The sequence below is a fragment of the Leopardus geoffroyi genome, chromosome A2 (genome assembly GCF_018350155.1).
Source record: "Leopardus geoffroyi isolate Oge1 chromosome A2, O.geoffroyi_Oge1_pat1.0, whole genome shotgun sequence".
In the NCBI taxonomy this organism is placed as follows: Eukaryota; Metazoa; Chordata; class Mammalia; order Carnivora; family Felidae; genus Leopardus; species Leopardus geoffroyi.
The window spans coordinates 47,541,461-47,564,086 of NC_059331.1; positions in this window are offsets into that span (position 1 = coordinate 47,541,461).

Sequence of the window (22,626 nt, forward strand, 5' to 3'; positions counted from 1 at the left end):
AGAAAATAAATTCTTGGAACAGAAACAAAATGGCTGCTGTTTATCTGGGTCAGTGGGCTGCATAGTTATGAGACCTTAGAGCTCTGTTTGCCAGCATCATTTACTCATTGACTACTTTGCACTGTGTAATGTCTTAGCATTTTTAAAATGTCTGTTATTTTAGGGCACATGGCAGACAAAATACTTTATTTTCCATTTTATGAGTTTGTTTAAAAGTAGAACAAAGACAACAAAATGACATTTAGTTTTAACTTAATGAACTGGCTTCATGGAAAGGAATAAGATTACATCATATTGGAGTCAACCTGGGAAACCAGAATGAATTAGTGCCTTAAGGGTAATATAATTTCCAGAAAGTAGAAGAGAAGCCACTACTGCTTATTACAGTCAAAATACATTTGGAAGTAGCCTAGATAATATAAAAGCATGTCTCTGAGAACTTTATTGATGAAACTTTAATCATTTTCATGAATTATAATATATTACAAGTAGAAAAACACATTTCTTTGGCAGCATATCCATTAAATATTACACTGTACTCTTTATCCACATACTTGATCTTGTAAGTTCTTTTAGCCTAGGCTTAGAGACAGAGCAAAATGTTAGCCCAAAATAAATTTTAAAAAATAATAATAAAGGTCAATTATCCAGGTGAATTGTGGCATTCAGTCTGTTAGATTTAGTCTGTCAGTCAGATTGCCTGAAATGTGCTTGATGACTTGAAAAGTCCTCATTTTGGCTCCAGAGGGCTCTGTTTCTGATCTTGTAAAGTTATATATTTGTCATTTCACCTATGGCTAATCTGGTTCCTGTGAAGTGAGAAAATACCATGCAGAATCCTCACAGATTTTACTGGTGACAATCAGGACAGACATTTGTTTTCTCTGTAGGCCATCTGGCTGTGAGGCACTTATTACTGTTTCGGGCTTGTTAGCACTCGGGGTGGGGTATGGAGAGCCATTTCCAGCTTTTCTTGTAGGTATGTACTCTCTGATCAGAGCAACATGTCTTCTTCTGGCCCTAGGAACCAGTGTTCACTGAAGGTGCCATAGCCCACAAGAGACTTCACGTAGTTGTGTTCCAGATCTGTTAGAGTCGGTTTTGCTATACTGAGTCTCCTGATTCGAACAAGCTTCTTGTGAATTGTCCTCTATTATCCCTCCACCACCATGTCCCTGGAGAGGAATCCTGCACATATTAGATGCACAATACATTTTTCTTCATTGAAGAGGTTTAAAGGATTTAGATGAGTTGCAAGGAAACATGTTAATGTGGCTAGCTATGCATTAAAATGAGGTACTACATGCTGTATTGGCAAAAAAAAAATCAGTTTATCACAGGTGAACGAAGAGGGGTTGATTAGCTGCCCCTAATAATAAATTATTATTAAAATTAGCTTAAACATTTTCTAAGGACATGCTTATTCTTATGATACACTTATGGAAACAATGGTACAAGACTTGTGAAAATATCAATTACTAATTAAAATTTAAATCTAGGCTAATGGGCATTTGATTATAAAGCACCTGTATTATGTTTTAAAAATACCAAAAGTCATTTGGTAGTCAGGCTGAAGGGTCTATATTAGTCCTATTGTTCTATATGGAAAACATTATTTCATCATTTTTCCATGACCTGTTAAGCACCTGCCAGTGTGTTCAAGAAAAAAAAAAAAAAGAAAAAAGAAACTTCAGATAACAACAGTGATATTGTTATGCAACCAATAGATGCCAGAATTATTTCCCTTTGGAATGTATAATTTCTTAGATTCAGTGTGAAGTCAGATTCAATTCACTTTTATTGAGTCTTAAGCTTTTATACACATGATATTTTTTATGTGCATTAGCACACTGAGATAGATATTATTTTTACCTTCCCAGGTTTGTGCGAGATGTAGGGAGAGACAGAATTTAAACCCAGATCCTCTGACTTTATGTCTGTTACTTTTCATATGTTGCCACAGTAGGCTTTTTGTTGTTGTTGTTGTTGTTAATAAGATGCAAAACCAGTTATTCTATATTAGGGCTATTTCTCTGCACAATTGTTGAAGACAGATCTTGACTATTATTAAAATCTGCTTGAACTCATTTCAACTCTTGTTCATTACTCTTTTATATTACTCCTTGAGCATCTTAAAATTCTTTTTTAAAATCACAGCCTTAAACAACTCATATCAATATATATACAGTTAAAAACAACATGAAGTAAGGCCTTCCCCTCTAAAAGTAAGTTAGTCCCTCTACTCAAGGCCTAGTGCCCTAAGGAGCAAATTCATTGAGCAGATGCTGAACCTATAGTCATTGGGAAGAACTCTCATACTGGTGGAGAGCACAAGATTTGGAGTCAAAAATACCTGGGTTTGAGTTCGTCCCTCTATCCTTCCTGAGCTCAGCATCCCCATCTGTGAAAAACAAATAACAATAGTATGGTCTCTGGGCTTTAGTGATGAATAGTAGATATAATGCAGGCAGTGCCCAACACCTGGCACATAAGAAGTGGTCTTTTACTTGACAGCTGTTACTATCTTTACTTCTACACTGTTGATACTCTGTTCTTGCTCTACTAATCAGTCATCCCTGCAGATTGCTTTGGAAGGCCAACCCCTGAAACCTAACTCCATGTCTTTAAGGCCATGGCACTGATCAGCAGATACACTCCAGCTTATACTGATGTAATAGCAGGATTTTTTTGTGTCCTGGAACATGAGAGAGTTTTTTCTTCTACTTTCACAGAATGGTTTATATGAATCTGCTCCTTGTCCCCTTAGATCACAGAGTGACAAATAAATGGGGTAGAAAAGACTCTTTCCCTAAGGCCTTAACTTCGGTGAAAGAGAATCACTGCTCCACAAAATAAGAAAACTTCAAGCAGGTCCTCATCATCAGCTGACAGCAGTCTGACAAACTCAGAGTTGACAGTTAATGATGTAATGTGGTCGGGAAGTAGAAGTGGCTGTTTGAGATCACCATTAAAAGATTTATCTCAAACAATGAAACACTAAATGAACATTTTTCTTTTAGTTAACAACTGAAAGCTCTAAGATCCATGTGCTGTTTTATTTTATCTTATTTATTATGAGAGAGGGTATGTGCACACGTACACACACACACACACACACACACATACATGTGAATGGGGAGGGGCAGGGAGAAAGAATCCCAAGCAAGCTCTGTGCTGTCAGCACAGACACCATCTCGGGGCTCCATCTCATGACCATAAGGTCATGACCTTAGCTGAAATCAAGTTGGACACCTAACTGACTGAGCCACCCAAGCACTCCTAAGATCCATGTGTTATATTTGACTCAATACATTTACTTTTCTAACAACTGAAAGCGGATGTATTTTCACTCTCACCTAATTATATAATTAGTGTTAGGTTTCTCTTATGGCTTTGTGGTATGCACTGAGCAAACAGCTATAGATAAGATCAAAGTGATCCTTAACCACATAGAAGTTGGGTATTAGGGACAGATAAAGGAAGGCAGATACCGTAAAGCAGTAGCTCATGAAATATGTGTAAAATGACTGGGGAAGAAAAGAATACTATGCAACTACATATTGGGAGAAACTAATCTCTTTTAGGATTTTTGGTCTTTTTTTTTTTAAGGGAGATGTGACAATAGGGAGCATATTTAAGGAAGAGACAATAGGAGCATATTTGAGAATCCAGCAGGCTTGAAAGGTTTTCAGAGCCTATGAGACACGGGTGATTAAGAATTGATAGCCAAGTCCCTGGCCCAGAGTGACAGCAAGCTATTCCGTGGGACACGTCAGGCTGCTCCACGACTCAATTGAGGCTCCTGGTGCAGAGTGTGCACTCTGCAGGGGACTAGATGACTTTCAGGGCAGACCTGGAGATAGAGCTGCTCCAGGCACCACTAACATTCAGCCATGATGAGTCACCCTGAGGCTGCAACATTAAACAGAAATGCACTGAATACTAAGTACTCAAAGATGATTTATTATTATCTTGGAGGAATTGGTGCCCGTGCCACCACCTGAAGGATAAGTAGTCTACCAGGCAGAGATGAGAGGGAGGAGAATTCTGCACAGAAGCAGCAGATGATATGGAGATCAGGCAGTAGGAAGCCAGGTGGGTGGAGGGGAAATAATTTCATTGTGGCTGTAGAATAGACAGTGTTGTGTATGGGGAGAGGTGGATGGCACAGTGGAAATATATAAAATGTAGAGGTAGGAAGGGGGTTGGATTGAGAAATCCCTAAATGTCTCAGAAGCATGATGCACTTGAAGAGGGATAGACCAATCCGTGCTTGAATCTTGGCTTTGGACATAATTGATCTCTCTGCCCTGAATGTATTCTCATGTAAGATGAAGATAGTAATATTTATTCTGTAGTGCTATGATGGGCATAAAGTGAAATAAATAAAAGAATACACCTCAAGGGCCAAGTATAATCCTAGCACAAAGCTGGTATTCTTAAAACGTCAATATATGTATGTAAAGACAAACCCAGACACTGCAATTATTAGAAGTATATAAATGTTCAACCTTTTATTTCTTCATAAAACAAAAATATCTGTTGGAATACATGCATATGTGTATGTGTATTTCTTTATGCATAAATTTTCATTGGCTCCATCTGTGGGGTAGGATATCCATCTTTGGTACAGAAGGCAGGTATTTTCTGTCTCCCTGAAATGAGAGAACATCAGGTAATGATATTTGTGAAGAATGGGTGTGAATTAGTTTCTTCTTGCTGCTGTGACACATTGCTCCAAACTTAATGACTTAAAGCAACACAGATTTACTATCTTATAGTTCCAGAAGTCTTATATTTCTAGAATTAGTTTTCCTAAGCTAAAGTTAAGGTGCCAGCAGGGTTCTGTACCTTGTAGAGGCTGTAGTGGGGAACCCATTTTCTGGCCTTTTGCAGCTTCTACAGGCCACCTGTTTTCTGTGACATCAAAGCCAGCAGTGTAGTGTTTTCCACTTTTTCTTTGACCCTCCTATCTTGCTTTTGTTGTGATTAAATTGCATCCACTAAGATAATCTAATATAATCTCTCCATTCTCCCTATTGCAAAATCCCTTTGCCATGTTTGTAACATAATCACAGGTTCCAGGAATTAGGATGAAGATGTTTTAGGGGAAACATTCATTTTTTAAATCTCTATCATTATTTTTTTAATCTCTATCATTATTTTTTTCTTTTTTATTTAAATCCAAGTTAGTTAACCTATAGTGTAATAATGATTTAAGAAATAGAATTTAGTGATTCATCACTTATATATAACACCCAGTGCTCATCCCAAGTGCCTTCCTTAATGCCCCTTGTCCATTTAGCCCATCCCCCCCCACCCAACACCCCACAAGCAAGCCTAAGTTTGTTCTCTGTATTTAAGAGTCTCTTATGGTGTTTTAATACCTTGCTGTTTTTATTTTTCAATTTATTTATTTATTTATTTATTTTTGAAAGAAAAAGAGAGCACAAGCAGGAGAGAGGCAGAGAGAGAGGGGGACAGAGGATCTGAAGCAGGCTCTTTGTGAAAAGCAGAGAGCCAATGTGGAGGTTGAATGCATGAACCAAACTGTGATATCATGACCTGAGCTAAAGGCAGACACTTAACTGACTGAGCCACCCAGGCACCCCATGGGGGAGGCATTAATTCTGCCTACCACAGGGAATGGGGTCCATCTTTTTCTAGAGTAATGACGAACCAATATTGCTAGTAATTTGGGTCCTGGTTTTCATGGGGATCAGGTTTTTCCTGATTGGCCATCAAGGGCTGCAATGGGTGAAGAGAAAAGAATGTGGTTTCCCTCTTCCTCTTCTAGGAGCCACTGCTCCTGGTTCTTGTTCTCCAGTCACTAAGGCTTCTTCCAGGTTTCCTGGTGGCACAGGTCTGGGCCCTTGGCCTAAAATGTCTCACCATCTTCACCCAATTAATTCCTCCTCAGTTTTAGATCATTTGAACTATCACTTCTGAGGTTAGTGGGGACTGAGCTGCCTACCCCCTGCAGGAATAATGCCAGGGCCACTCCTGACCTGGGGCATATTCATTTGTATTGTCACTCATCTAACAAGTATTTATTGAGTTGTTACAGGTTAAAAGGCTTTGAAAGTAGATGTTGAGACAAAGTTAGGGTGCCATTTGTTTATCAGAGATCAACGTTTGTTAAAGGCAGGGGGAGGATGCATGCAGGTGTGGGCAGAGGAGGAAGTCAAATGATGATACAGGCCCTGCCAAATTTCAGGCACCTGAAGGAGGGGGGAGTCTGCAGTGAACATTGCCTGTCAGAGTGAGCTGTGCCAGGAGCTGCAGGTGGCTGATCTCAGGACCCATGTAACCCTGGACAAGGCAGCTCCCGGCAGTGGAAGCAGAACCTGAAGCAGTTGATGGCTAGAGGCTTCAGCTGGTCACACTCCCCACAGTTGGGCAGCAAATCAGCCCTTGATAGGGGTACCGGAAAGCACTTCTCTTTGAGTCCAACACAGCACCTGCTATGTGCCAACATCTGTGGCAAGGAACAAAACAGATGAAAATCCCTGTTCTTGTGCACTTTACATCACAGTGGAAGGAGATAATAAGTAAATGAAGAGGTAAAATATGTAATATGTAGATGGTGACAAATACCATGGAGAAAAATACAGCATGTAAGAGGGAGATAGAGAGTATTGAGGGGAGAGTTTTAATGTTTAGATTGGGGTCAAGGAAGGCCTCACCGAGGAGGGCCTTAACATTTGAATTAAGACTCAAAGGTGGTAGGAAAGGAGGCCTTATGGATATCTGGCAACAGTCTCCAAGCAGAGGGAAGTGCAAGGTTCACATTCCCTGTAGTCGGGCATCAAAGAGGTCAGTGTGGCTCCCCTGCAGGGGGAGGGTGTGAGCAAGAAAAGGGAGCTGAATTCAGAGGAGTGATGGGTGGGGTTGGGGCAAAATGATGTAGGTCCTTGAGCTATTGTAATGATTTTGGCTATATGGGAAGTAAAATGAGAAGCCATTGAATTGTTCTTAGCAGAAGAATGATATGTCATTTACAACTATTTTTAAAAACATATCAGTAGTGTTAAAAATGGTGCAACAAAATTGTAGAGTCATCTTGGGACAACCTGAAGAGGTTACCTGGGGGACACACACAGCTACAGGATGTTAGAGGGAACCAGAAAGGATCACAGACTTGCTGAACAACAATGAGGAAAACCAGGGGGCTGACCAGGCAAGTTCAAGGTTAAGACTCTTAGTAAATAGAATGACAAGTTTATTCTGGCTAATTACTGCAGCTTTGACTCGTTTTTTTGGGGAAAAAATGTGGTTGTGTCAGAAGCCTAGGTATTTCTGAATTTCCATATTGTGTTTTTTGCTTGATTTCCTAATGTGTATTGTATCTATTCATGTTTACAAGTACTGACTATAAAAAAAAAAAAAAGTTGATAACTTGCCAGTTAGAAAGGGCTTACAGCTCTTATTTACCTATGGAATAGTTCCGTTGGATGGCTACCATTTTTGAAAAACTGTATTTGTGTTACTTCAGTTTCTGCAGTGTGTATACTAATACATTTATGTACTAATGTATTTATTGGTTTGGTTGATCTTTCTTTCATTCACTGAGCACTAGCAGAAACTGCTAAGTGCTAGACATTTGGAAATACTCTTGTGATTCAAGGCGCATATAGAATTTGGTACTTGCAAGGATTGTGGTCCTAGAAGTAGTGCCTTCTGGACAACCTACATTAGCTGAAACTTGTTAGAAATGCAAATTTTTGGGCCCCACCCAAGACATATTCAATTAGATGGGAGTGGGGCCCAGGAATCTGTATTGTAACAAGCCCTCTGGTGATCCTGAGGAATGCTAAAATTTGAGAACACTAGTCTAGAGATGAGAAAACTTAAGATGATAACATTGTGAGAAACACAGCTGAAGAAAGCAATTGTTTCTGAGTGAGTCCAGAGGACCTGGCCCTAAATTGAATAAAGGAGGACCACATCCAAGAAGATGGGCTGAGATGAGTCTTAATAAAACATGGGTTAACTATTTGAGAAGGTAGAAAAAGATCTCTAGGCCAGTTGTGGGGGCCAATAACCACATGGTCTGTAGTTCCCTAAGGCTGCAGGGCTGGGAGCCTGGTGTGCTCTCAGGATACAGATGGAGAGGTAGCTACATACTAAGACCTTTAAATGCCACTTCCAAATAATTCTTCTGGCTGTATATCCTCAAAAAAAGACTATTGCTAGTCTCCTGGGGATAATAGTTGCAGGAAGTCCATAGTGGGGAAAAGTATCACAATCACCTTCTAGAGCTCTGTCCTCAAATCACAAACTCCTGCTGTCCCACCCACAGCTCATGCTAAACCAGAGGAACATTTGGTTCAAGATGCTGCCTCAGGGGTTCCTCCTGAGATGCATAAAAGAGGAGATCTTGTCTTTGTGCTTTCTTGAGATGATGCTGACACTGTACTTCTCCATAACTGATTCCTAGGAGATGGTCATGTTTCTGGGCCTCCCGTAGAAGTGCTTATGGATTCGACATTTCTACCATGTCAATTCTGTCTCTTGCCTCTGCTCCCTGCTCCCCGCTCCCAGGGCTGCTTGATCGGCAGTAGCTCTTGAAGCATTTCCAGGTGTTTTGGTCTGCCATACCTTTATTACTTTAATTCTTTGTACCACTCCTTGCTGTTCTTCTGCCATTAGTTAGGTATTCTGTAGCTAAATTACAGTACTTGGAGAGTGAAGGTTTTCCAATATTTTGCTCCTCTGCTGTGATAAGTTCTCTAACTTGAGGTAAAGTATAAAATTGATTCTGAGATTTCGATGTTAAATAAATTACAAGCTTCCAAATGGCCTAACCTTGCATTTTCTGCCTGACATTTAAAGTTACTTGCTTACCAGTTTTTTTTTTCCCTAAGATTTTTACTTTTTTCTCAATGGGTCTTTTACTGCTGCCTTGAATAAAATAGAAAGGTATATTTTACATGCGATTTTTCAATGGTGAGATTTCCAAGTAGTTTTGTTACACTTTTAGGCTTCAGGCTTATAGGGCTCACAGTCTAAGACATTTAAGTGGAATTGTTTGTTTACTTTATTCTCTGCAGCCTCTAGCTGGTGCTTGTATTCTAAGTGCCTTAATCCTGTAGTTAGGCATTCGGAGTTTCATTTCCAAGGCAGGAGAGAATTCTGGATTGACTCTTAGGCTGAATTTCCATTGTTGTTTCTTTTTGCTAGCGCACCAAGTTTATGTAAGAGAGAAGTGGAGTATGGCACCAATATAAAGAGCCGTCAGCAATGTGACTTTGCCATTAAGTGTATTCACCCTTCATCCAGGAAGTCTGCAGTGATGCACTGTGATTCTTTCAGGGTGCTTTTGGCTTTAAGGTAGCCATGACTTTTCTTGCCTTATAAAACTCAGTTAGGTTGACTTCTGGATTGGCTGTGTAAGAAGCATAGTGGACCCTCTGTCTAATGAACATGCAACTTCTGAAAATTAGATATATGATAAATATATACAATTATATGACAAATATATAAGTATAAATGTACAAATATTTAAATATATATTATGTAAGCCACAAAATTGTATAATTTTATCTATATAAAATTTTCAGTAGTTAAATGGTTTACATTAAAAATCTCAGGAAATTGTACTAAGGTCTTGTAGAAAATGGAGAAACATTAAAAAAATCCACTATATGTTGGTAAGAGCAGTAAGGATCTGTGGCATTTAAGCCCTGACTTGCTTGCTCTCCTCTCTTTTCAGCTCTGTGTGTTACAGATTATACTCCAGGCACCTACAGCCAGGAAGATGAGCCTCTCTCTTTCTTAGTTCCCAGTCCGTAGCTACCATTTCATCCCAGGAGGGTCTTGCCCCAGGGATACCTCATCCCCCATGTACCAGTTTCCTGTTGCAGAAGCTCTGTTCTGGGCAGATGCTGCTGGGAGAACTGGTCTCCCTTTCTTATAACAGTCTCACTCCTTGGGGAAAAGTCTACTCCAGGCATGGGAGGCACAGAATCTGGGTCCTGAAACACCCATCTCAGCTTCCTTCTAAGGTGGGGATTATAAGTAAGCACCTTCTTCCACATCAGGATGGGCAAGCTAAGAAGACAAGCAGCTCCTTTCCTTGCCTAAAGCCCTGATGATAAAGCAGGGTGTCACTGTGGGAGAAGCAGACCACCGTGCATGCTCCCATTCCACCCACCACCTTGTTGCATTTACACAGAGATAATGCTTGAGGGAATAGATCATAAAAAGAGAGAATTCCACAGATCTCCCAAATAGAACTTGTTTTTGGAACAGAGAATGGTGAATTCATGTTTAGCAGAGTTTTCAAAAACTGTGAAGCTTTTGGCAAAAGTGAAACTTTTGGCAGTGACCAGTTAGTAGTGGCACCCTTCAGCTGGTAGCTACCTGATAACAGTAAGTAAAATGGTAGACCAGCTAGAAATTTAAGAGAACCAGGGAAAGAGACAGCTAGGAGAAGTCCTTCTGAGGTCTGAGTGGCCTCAGACTGGCCAAACTGTGCCATTGAAAATGGGCCTTGGGGCACCTGGATGGTACAGTTGGTTAAGTGTCTGACTCTTGATTTCGGCTCAGATTAAATCTCATGGTTTGGTTTGGTTGGTGAGTTCGAATCCCATGTCAGGCTCCCTGCTGACAGTGCAGAGCCTGCTTGGGATTCTTTCTTTCTCCTGCTCTTGGTGCCCCGCCCCCACTCATTCTCTCTGTCTGTCTCAAAATAATAAATAAGTAAATAAATAAATAAATAAGAAGAAAATGGTCCTTAACTCCATCAGATAAGGCTGTGGAGCCATTTATGCTCTGGGACATTGCCAAAAACAATAAAGGAATAATATAGCAATTAATGGAGACTCACAGCTGAGTGTGATACCCTTAGGGGCACATCAGTTCAGATGCCCAGGGATTATGTGTACACACTCAAGACTTTATCCCATGAGGAGCAATTTTAAAGGTTGCATATGGTGTCAGAAACAGACTTCAGTGAAATAGTCCAAATAGGAGACTAAATAAGTAAAAAACTATCCAGAAAAATCAGTAACAAGCCCTGGAAGTGGGAGTAATGACAGTTTAGTATCCAGAGTTGTTATATTACTTAAAAGGTCCAATTTTGCTTGGGATATGGCTGAAAACATCCCAAATCTGATTTAAAATCTTAATCTCTATATGTAAGAAATTCAAAGAACTCCAGGTAGGATAAATGCAAAGAGATCCATGGCCTGATACATCATAGTCAAATTTCAAAAGCTACTTTTAAAAAAAAAATAGAAAGGAGAAAAAAAAACCCTTTACTGACAAGCGATCTTTGTCAGTAACAAATGATTTGTTGTCAGAAGCAGTGCAGGCTGGAAGGTTTGGGGATGGCAGAGTCAAGGTGCTGAAAGAAAACTAGTATTATTTCTTAAAACTAGTATTACTAAACTTAAAAAATAAAATCCTGTATCTAGTGAAACTAGTTTTCAAAAGTGAAGATGAAATGGCATTACCAGATAAACAAAACTTGAGGGAATTTGTTGTCTTCTCTTCTCTTTTTTTCTGTTAACTGATTTATAAAGTGCTTGTATAAACAGTATGTGTAGAGGCTACTTTTAGGCAATAGGCTTGAGCAGTGGAAGCTGATTAAGGTCAAAGGGCCCACAGTGACCACCAAGTTGGATGCAAATGGGCTCAGGAGGTGACCCACCTTAGCCATAAGCCCTAGCTGACCGACATACTACTTAACAACCAGGCACAGGTACCAAAAGAAGAAAATTCCATTCGTTCTCATACCTCATCACTACTCCCCATAACTACAGCCCCCCACCCCCACCGCCTCCTGGCAGACAGCCCCCCCTCTTTGCTTTCCTGCACCCTGCTCCATTGCAGTATATTTAGTAAACTTCTATCTCCTTTGTTCTGCCTTGGGTGTTATTTCACTGCCTACATGACCGGCCTCCACCCAATTGGGTTGCCCCACAATATGTATATAATTGTATTTTTAGGTTTATAATGTATAGGAATATGATGTATTTCAAAATAATAGCAAAGATGCAATGGATAGAAGCTAAACTGTTTTGAAATAAGGAAACAGCAGAAGGTAACTCAAATACACGGAAAAACCAAAGTTGCAAAAAATAAGGTTAATATAACAGACGATAAATTCGTACTCACCTTTGCTCTCTCAGCTTCTTTAAAAATGTATAGTTGGAATTGTAACATATATCAGTGTGATATGTATAGTAATAATAGCAGTAAAAGGGAGCAAGGGATAGAGCTATATAAGAATAGAGTATATCTCATCGAAATAAACATAGTGTATAAACTGTGATGCACTTTATTTTTTTATTTTTTATTTTTTTTTCAACATTTATTTATTTTTGGGACAGAGAGAGACAGAGCATGAACAGGGGAGGGGCAGAGAGAGGGAGACACAGAATCGGAAACAGGCTCCAGGCTCCGAGCCATCAGCCCAGAGCCTGACGCGGGGCTCGAACTCACGGACCGCGAGATGGTGACCTGGCTGAAGTCGGACGCTTAACCGACTGCGCCACCCAGGCGCCCCTGTGATGCACTTTATAAGCCTTAGAGCAACTAAGAAAAAATATATAGTTAAAAAATATGTAGTTAAAAAAATCATTAAAGGGAATCTGAACATTCCTGCATCATTGGTAGTATTATAAAGTAACATAGCCACTTTGGAAAATAGTTCAACAATTCATCAAAGTGTTAAATGTTGAGTTACCATATGACTTAGCTGTGTTACTCCTAGGTATATACCTAAGAGAAATAAAACATAAGTCCATAAAAACTTGTATATGAATGTTCATAGCAGCATTATTCATCATGGCTCAAAAGTATAAACAATCCAGTTTATCTGGGTCTCAGTTGGTTAAGTGTCCAACTTTGGCTCAGGTCATGATCTCTCGGTTTGTGAGTTCAAGCCCTGTGTCGGGCTCTCTGCTGTCAGCACAGAGACTGCTTCTGATCCTCTGTCTCCCCCTCTCTCTCTCTTTCCCTCCTTTGCTCACTCTCTCAGAAATAAATAAACATTTAAAAAAAAGTACAAACAACCCACATGTCCATCAGTCAATCAACGAATAAATAAGATGTGGTATGTTAATAGAGTCTAGTGTTATTTGGCCAAAAGAAGGATTAAAGTACTGATACATGCTTCAACATGGGTGAAACTTGGAAATATGCTGAGTGAAAAAAGCTAGACACAGAAGGCCACATACTGTATGATTCCACTTATATGAAATGTCCATATCAGGCAAGTTTATAGAAAGTTGATTAATGGGTTCTAAGAGCCAAGGGAAGTGAGGAGTGATTACTAACGGGCAAGGATTTCTTTCTGGAGTGGCAAAACTTTCCTAAAATTCTACTGTATTAATGGCTTCACAACTCTGTGAATGTACTAAAAAACACTGAAGTATCCACTTCAAAAATCATGGAGAGCATATGTACAAATACCTTTAAAAATTTTTTTTTTAATGGTTATTCATTTTTGAGAGACAGAGACACAGTGTGAGTGGGGAAGGGGCAGAGAGGGAGGGAGACACAGAATCAGAAGCAGGCTCCAGGTTTGAGCTGTCAGCACAGAGCCTGATGTGGGGTTCAAACCCACAAACCGTGAGATCATGACCTGAGCTGAAGTCGGACACTTAAATGACTGAGCCACTCAGACACCCCCATATGTACAAATATCTTAAAGAGCTATTAAAAAATCATCACAAGTCATGCTTCATACTTTTTTTTTATAAAGTACTGAGTATAAGTCAGCATCATTTGATGCTAAGACTCTATCCCTTCGTCCTTGCTGTGAAGTAAGTGGGTAGGTATCCTTACTACCTGTTCCTTACCAGTGAGCAAACAGAGGTTGGGACAAGTGAAGGAACTTATGTTCCCACGTACGAATTCAGTAAAGGGAACTTGCAGGGAATACAAGTTTGGAATATACTCCAGAAACTCTGTTTTTCCCATCATGTCATAGATTTCCTTCATAAAGGCCTTTGGGTCTCATTACTACCTTTTTTGCCTTGACCCCAAAACAATAAGACCAGACACCAAAACATTTGTTTTTATAAAGTCCTTGGAAAATATAGAAAATGATAAAGAAGGAAATGAGTGAATAACACCCCCCAGAAATACAGCTCTCTGAACATTTTTATGTAATTATCTTCAGTTTTTCCTCTGAATATTTATGAATACAAATTCATTTATAACCTAATTCAGCTCACACCATATAGATAATGATTTAGCTTGTTTTAAAAAAATTAATATCTCCTGAGTAATTCCCCATGGCATTGTTCTTAAGAAACATAATTTAATAACTGCCTAATATTTACTCCTGTGTGTGCATCATAATTTATTTAACGCTTTCACTGTTGGACCTTTAAATTGATTCAAGTTTTTTAACTCTAAGAAAAAATGCCACGTACACAAACCTTTGTTTGAATTTGACTGTTTGCTTAGAGGAAATCTCTAGAATAAATGAACTTTCAAAATATTATTGGGGCGCCTGGGTGGCGCAGTCGGTTAAGCGTCCGGCTTCAGCCAGGTCACGATCTCGCGGTCCGTGAGTTCGAGCCCCGCGTCGGGCTCTGGGCTGATGGCTCAGAGCCTGGAGCCTGTTTCCGATTCTGTGTCTTCCTCTCTCTCTGCCCTTCCCCCGTTCATGCTGTGTCTCTCTCTGTCCCAAAAATAAATAAACGTTGAAAAAAAAATTAAAAAAAATATTATTAATATGTATAAGCAAATCGTTACCCCAAAGGATTTCATGAATTTTTTGTACCAACAAAGCTTTTATAGAAAAGCTCTGGGGACTTCTGGGTGGCTCAGTCAGTTAAGCTACTGACTCTTGGTTTCAGCTTAGGTCATGGTCTCACCATTTTCTGAATTCGAGCCCTATGTTAGGCTGTGTGCTGAGCCTATCTGGGATTTTTCTCTCTCTGTCTCTGTCTCTCCACCACTCACACTCTCTTTGTCTCTCTCAAAATAAATAAATTAATTTAAAAAAGCAAAGAAAAGCTGTGAAGGATACTGAAGTTTGTAAGACTCAGGAAATCTTGCCTGAAACCTGACTCCACCATATTCTAAATATATGACTCAGAGTTCTCCAAAGAAACAGAACTGACTGAACTTGTGTACATGTGAGCATGGAGAGAGCCCAAAAAAGAGATTTCTGTTAAGGAATCAGTTAGATTTATGTAATAGTGGATGTTTAGTGAAACCAAAATTTGATGGGGAGGGCCAGCAGACTGCAGACCCAGGGAACAGTTGCAGTTTGATTCCAAATGCTGCCCTGTTTTATTAAGGCTTTCAGCCGATTAGGTGACACCTACATACATTGTAGAGGGTGATCTGCTTGACTCAAAGCCCATGGATTTCAATGTTCATATCATCCAAAAACACCCTCACAGAAACACCCAGAATAATGTTTGGTGACATATATGGGCACCATTGTCCTGTCAATTGGGCACGTGAAACTAACCATCACACTAAATATGTGTCTTATCTGTGCTTTCTATTACTGTTACCTCATCTGAAAATGGAGGATGATGTATTTACTTTAAAGAATTTGGGGAAAAATAAATGAGTAAAAAATGAAACATGTTTGGCACAGAGATAGCACACAGTAAATATTAGTAACTACATTATTATTTCACCTTGTCATCTCCAAAACTTCTTATCATTTGGAAATCTTGCTGATCTTTAAAATGTATCTTACTGTTAGCCGTTTGGACTTTCTCCTCAAATTGACTATTTCTGTATGTCCTGTGCTAATTTTTGGTTGAGGCGTACTTTTTTTGTTGATACATAAAAAATTTTGAAATTTAAAATCTCTTCAGTATACATAGGATTCTTTAATTTACTTTTTATCATAACCATTAAGTATGTATGCATTTATATTAAATTTTTATGTATTCATATTATATATTAAAATACTTAAATATTTGTACTCTTTGGATATTTTAGCTTGGAAGTTTGTTGTGGGCAGGGAATTTCTTAAGTTGTTTTATGCCTTTCTATGGAGTTTCACATAGATGCTTGAGAAAGTATTTCTTGTGAGAATTAAATTTAACACGGAAATATACCAGTAGTGTTGGAACTGTCCCCTCCTAAAAGACTTTCCTAGGTAAAGTGGTCTTTTCTCTACCTTTATTTATTTCTCACTTTGCTTTGTTTTTCCTTCTACATGTCCTGTGGCTGTCATTCTGTCATCTTCCTTCTGAGCTGAGTCCCAAGGGGAGGGCTGCCTGCATAGTCTTGATCCTGGGTCCCCAGGAGAAACTTTGGAGTAAATGATGATGATGATGATGATGATGATGATGATGATGGTGATGATTTGCTAGTGACAAGTATCTTCTGGTGTATATTAACCACATGTCAGGCAGTGGTTTAAGCACTTTACATACATTATCCCACCTAATTCTCACAATAGCTTTATGAGGTAAGGGCTATTGTTATTACCACTTTTAACGAATTTATTTTTTTTTAACGTTTATTTATTTTTGAGACAGAGAGAGACACAGCATGAACAGGGGAGGGGCAGAGAGAGAGGGAGACACAGAATCGGAAGCAGGCTCCAGGCTCTGAGCCATCAGCGGGGCTCGAACTCACGGACCGCGAGATTGTGACCTGAGCCGAAGTCGGACACTTAACCGACTGAGCCACCCAGGCGCCCCTATTACCACTTTTAAATGAAGAAGGAAAGGTGCAGAGAGATTTCAAAGCTAGCAAGAAGTTCCTGGATACTCAGGCATGCTGACTTCCAGAGTCCATGCTCTTAATGACGACATGATATTGACTCCCTACAAATGATGATAAAAGCCTGTAAGTCGTGGTGAAATAAATTCTAAAAGGTAGCAGGACATTTTTTTTGACCAGGTATTAATGGGGATCAAGAGGCAGAGGCTCCAGGGAAGGGGCAGAAAAGGAGGAAAATATCCCTCCTCCTCCTCCTCCTTCTTCTTTTTTTAATATAAGCCACATTCTCAACTAGTGAGTATAACATGGACCTTGATCTCAGAGAAAGAGCTATCAAATAGCAATAAAGACAAATTAGTTTCCATTATGTGGTCTCCAACATGTAACCAGCCAAGATTTCTGGCCATTTGTGGGAAGCCATTGATGGTGGTCTGGAAATCTTACAACAGTATGCAGTTTACTTCCAGATTTCAGCCACCCTTATGGATTTCAAATTTTAGCCAGGAGATGGGAACACCCACCAGTAATGTCAGTGCATCATAAAAATGGCCTCCTGTGAGAGTTAGAAAATGTTATGGGGATATCAAGTGCTAGTAGCTTGAGATAAAAGAAAATAATAGTGAGGGTTGATGATTTCTGGAGGGAATGATATCTGAAGTATTACAAGATGAATAGAAGTTTATTTGACAGTGGCTCAGTATGAGCTGGAACAGAGGAAAGAAGGTATCAATTCTTTGGCCAACTGTTGTAAATGACAAGAGTTTCTTGGCATTTCGTGGTATGGAGGAATCTAGGGTTACAACGCATTCAAGTGGAAGGAAGGCCTTGCCTGATTGATGATGTCTGCCATGAGTACAGGAATACAAAGTGTAGTGCTGTTGCTAAGCTTTTGTCATTGCTTTGGTTTGACAGATAAGCACAAAATAGATTGTGAAGGAGTGTTCTTGCCTTGTTATGAAGTTTTAACATTATCTGGGAGGCAAAACAGCATCACTGAAAAATTTTTCAGCTAATGTGACATTGTTGAAGTTACCCTTTGGAAAAGAACTCTGGAAGTACTGTACCCTCCTCCCCTTGCACACACATATCCTGCTAACTTGCTGCTCACAAGGCAATAATAAAACTTTTTCTTAGCTCATGGAAAATCGCCTGACTCACTGCTTCGAACACCTTCTAAACAAGGTTGCTGTTCGGCTATTATACACTAATTGCACTAGTTCAACCTTGCTGCTTGTCCAGTATACTTCCACATGGGTGGTAATTATCCTATCTCCTAAGAAGCACTGGGTGAGTCCTGTAACCTGGCCCCTCGAGCTTCTTCAGAACCTTTCCAGGGTCAAATAACTAGTGGTATTAAGCCTGAAATTTAACGAGGGGCCTCCAGAACAATGCTCCCAAGGGTTTTGGTCTGAATCTTTTCTGACTTGTATCTTTTCTACATTGGTGGTAGAATATATGGACTATAACTTCTGTTTAAGGATAAATTCAATCAACTATGTTGTCAGACTTCAGAAAATTTGTAAGATTCTCTAACAGATACACCATAGAAATTGAAGCTAATCTGAAGTAAAGCTTTTCACTTGAGTAGCTTTGAACAGAGTTTGGAACTTCATTTTTAATTCCGCGTTCTTAGACTAGGAGTTGAATGCTTATGGTTGTACGGAGACAATACTTCGGTGGAAATGAAACACCAAAACATTGAATCTTACCTCTGTAATGTTTATAAATACCACTTGGAAAGGGGTTGTTAGAGGCATGGATTCTGGACGCTAATGTTGGAAATCTGAATCTGTTAGTTCCAGATGGTGTCTCAGAAGGTATTGTTGTTACTGTTTTTTAATAAACACAGTCTCAGGTGATTCTGTGGCAAGTGGTCTGTGAGTCACATTTTAAGAGGTGCTCTTAACTCTGGAGTATGCCAAGAGCCTGCCTCAATAATGTATTTAACAGCGCAGTGCCGTTCACAGTTTTGAGTATTCTACAAATACGTAAAATATACAAATACTTTCTGCTTAGAGAGCAGAAGTAGGATTGAATTAGGCACAACATATGGCCTTTAACTTCACAAAGGTGAGATTTACTTCATCAAGGATTTGCTTTTCTATTTAGATTTAATTTTAAAAATGATCAAAATAATATCCACATGACTGAAAAATTAAATAGTACTAATATATCCTAATAGAACGAAATTGTTCTCTACATCCCCCTAGCTCTCTTTCCCATCGCCCCCCTCCCAGCTTTTGTTCAGCTGCACTAGTGATTTTGATGTTAAGACTGATAAAATTTATATTCTAGAGTATAACCTTAATTAAGTCTTCTGCACCTTTTCTTCAGATTTATTTGAACTAAACAGTGTTTTCATTATTGTGACTAGGAAATTGTTGTTCTTGGCAGAGCCAAGGAGAATGTTTTCATGACATTTCCTTCTCTACAGCTCTGAAGATACAACTGCTGTGTCACTGAGTGTAGGTCCAAATGTGGCTTATTTCTTAAGAGGATGTTACCCTGAAGTTGTAATTTACTGTGGCAATGGCTGCATAAGGAGGTGGCAAATGAAAACCATATACTTGAGAGATGAACCTGAACAAGACCTACTCGAATCTTACAACCTTCAGGTTTTACTACATTCTGGTGGCCAAGTTCATTCTAATTCTGCCCTCCCCCCAAAATGCAAAGAGTTTTTATTGTTTTTGCATATACAGTAGGGTTATATTGAGAACTGCTATATTGATACATTGGGCCTTATACATAATTAATATTTAGTATCCATGTATAACTGTATCTTCTCTATATATAACTGTATGTTAAAATACATATAGCTCTATCTTCTATACATAGAACCATAAATTAATATCTACTTGTCTGTCAATAGATAGATATAGATATAGATAATATATATTGAGTATTTCTTAGTGGACTGCAAGTTCCTTCCAGGTGACCACTAGTACACTGGATGAAAATGAAGGTCAGTTGATATTTTTCTCACATTCTGAACAGGAAACCATCACCTATGTCAATTTACCTGAAACTCATTCACAAAGATGAATATATTGACTTCCACAAATAGAGTGATGCTGTCAAGGGAACGTGTGGATTGACAGATGATACACTAGAATCTGGTACCTGTAGGAGCATGGCAATACCTGCTAATCTCTATGAGGCTATCCTAACCTGAAACATCCTGCCTTCACATCTCTAACAGTTGTTCTCACTTTTACCTGTTCTTCAAGGTCCAACTCAGCTCCTTCCTATTCCGGGAATTTTGCTTGGTTGCTCCTGTCTATGGTGGATGCCAGTCTTACACTGGCAAACTATTTTCCACTGACATTTCATCAGCACCTTGAGTGTAGCCATAATGTGCCATTTTAGAATGAGGAGACCAAGGCTTAGGGAACTTGAAAGAACTGTTCAAGCATACTTCACCAGTGAGGGGCTAAGATTGAAACTCAGGTCTGCTGAACTTACTGCTTGATATTCCTTGTACTGTGACACTGTGGCCTCCAAGCCATTTCTCCTTTAGGTTTATTCTATGTCATTCATTTAGCACTTAATACATTCTAAATATATATATTTTTCATATATATATATATGTATATATATATATATATACACACACACATATGTGTGTATACACACACACACACACACACACACACACACCCTCTGAGAACAGTAACTATATCCTTGGCTTCTTAACATTTGGTACACAGTAGGTATTTAACAAATATGGCCATAGTAGTAAGCAAAATACTCTGTATTCCATACTATGGAGATTCCCATAGACCTTGGCCCGTTGTATAGATGGAAGCTTTCTAGTCCTACCCCCTCCCTGCCCTTCAGACAGAACCATTCAACTATAATTTTGTCAGGTCTTCAGGGATCTCAGACATCTCTAAATGAACATATTCCAAATAAATTTCTCCTTATTTTCCAGTTGTTCAAGCTAAAGTTCTTAACTCTTCGATTGTCTCCATTAATTCTTTCAAATGATCTACAAATTCTCATTTCTACCTCCAGAATGTAGTTGAAATCCATCCACTTTTGTCCATCTCTACTGGAATGTTCAAACTCATGCCTCTCTCCCCTCACACTGGCATTGCTGTAATCATTTCCAAACTGCTCCACCTGCTGTTTCTCTCTTCTCCTCCCCTCCAGTTTGTCCTCCACAGATTAAGTAGAAGGATCTGTTTAAAAGTGCAAATCCTGGGGCATCTGGGTGGCTCATTTGGTTAAACATCCAACTTTGGCTTGGGTCATGATCTCACACTTTGTGAGTTCAAGCGCCGTATCAGGCTCTATGCTGACAACATGGAGCCTGTGTGGGATTCTTTCTCTCTGCCTCTACTCGATCTCTCACTCCCTCAAAATAAATACATTTTTAAAAAAGCCACTTAGGGGTGCCTGGGTGGCGCAGTCGGTTAAGCGTCCGACTTCAGCCAGGTCACGATCTCGCGGTCCGTGAGTTCGAGCCCCGCGTCGGGCTCTGGGCTGATGGCTCGGAGCCTGGAGCCTGTTTCCGATTCTGTGTCTCCCTCTCTCTCTGCCCCTCCCCCGTTCATGCTCTGTCTCTCTCTGTCCCAAAAATAAATAAACGTTGAAAAAAAAAATTAAAAAAAAAAAGCCACTTAAAAAAAGTGCCAATCCTATCTTGTCCCCCCACACTATAAAATCTTCCACTGGCTTTCCATGACTCTTAGAATACTATCCATATTCTTTGCCAAGTCTACAGGGTTCCATAAGCTCTATTTCCTGTTCAACTCTCCCACCTTACCATGTGTTGCTCTCTATTTTGCTCAGTGTGGTCTAGGCCTTTCATTTTCTTCTGTTTCCTGAACATATAAAACCATTTCCTTTTTGAGTTTTTTGTCCGAGTCATTATTTCTCAAATATTCCCTTTTCAGTGCTCCATTGGTGGCCTGCTTTCTGCCTTTGCTTATCAGCTAAAATGCCACCTCCCTAGAGAAGCCTTTCTTAACAATCGTATTGAAAGTGGTCACCTCTCTTTCTAGGTTTTTACTCTATCATACTGACTTGTTTATTTGTCTCATATCCTTAAAATCAATACTTATTCGTTCTCTTCCTTTAGAACATAAATTCCATGAGGGCAGCAGCCTTGTTGGGCTTTTTCAGCTCTGCCTTCTGAAGCTAGGAGGCTGCTGGTGTTATTGTAGGTTTCTTGGATGGGTGGACAGATGCCTGGATGGAGGAAGGAAGGAGGGGAGGCAGAAAAAGGAAGGAAATAAAAACTACTGAGAGAGATCCCAGTAACTAGATACATGTGGGAGGTGTACTTAGCTAGAGGAGAAAACTTCACACTCCTTTCCCTACCTGAGGAGTGTAGGTTCTCCCATAAATGGTCTGAAGCATGGCCTCTTTAGGCCAACTGGGTTTCCTGGAAAAGACCCTGGGGTAAAATGGATTGATGATGTGGTTACGTTAATTCCAGGAGGATCTGTGGCTTTCTAATGAGCTTGTTTCTCTCCCCAATCTTCTGAGAACACTCTGGATTGGCATTCATTCATGTAGTGGGTTTTTGGAATGCCAACAAATGCTCTGCAACCACCCCCCTGCCACACCCCCAGCAACTGATATTGCCAGAACGCCTGAATATATTTTAGAATTCAAATACAACTCTGGATAGGTAACAACATTTTGACCCATTGAGAGTCCCTTTCTTGGTTCACATGTGATCACTTCACTGTGGGAGGAAAACGTACATTTTGAGTGAGAATGGAGCATAGAGAGTTCCTGGACCCCTTGAGACCAGGTGAGGCTGGGACCCAAGGAGATAGCATGATGGTCCTTGCCATTTGGGGAATGTCTGGTTGGGATGGGTGATTATTCCAAGGAGGGGCACTAAGGGAAACTGTTGGCTGCTTCTCAACAGGGACAGGATTGCATGCACACAATCAGATAGGGAACTCGCAAGGTTCATCTGGATCATCTGTCTGAAATGATTTTTAATAG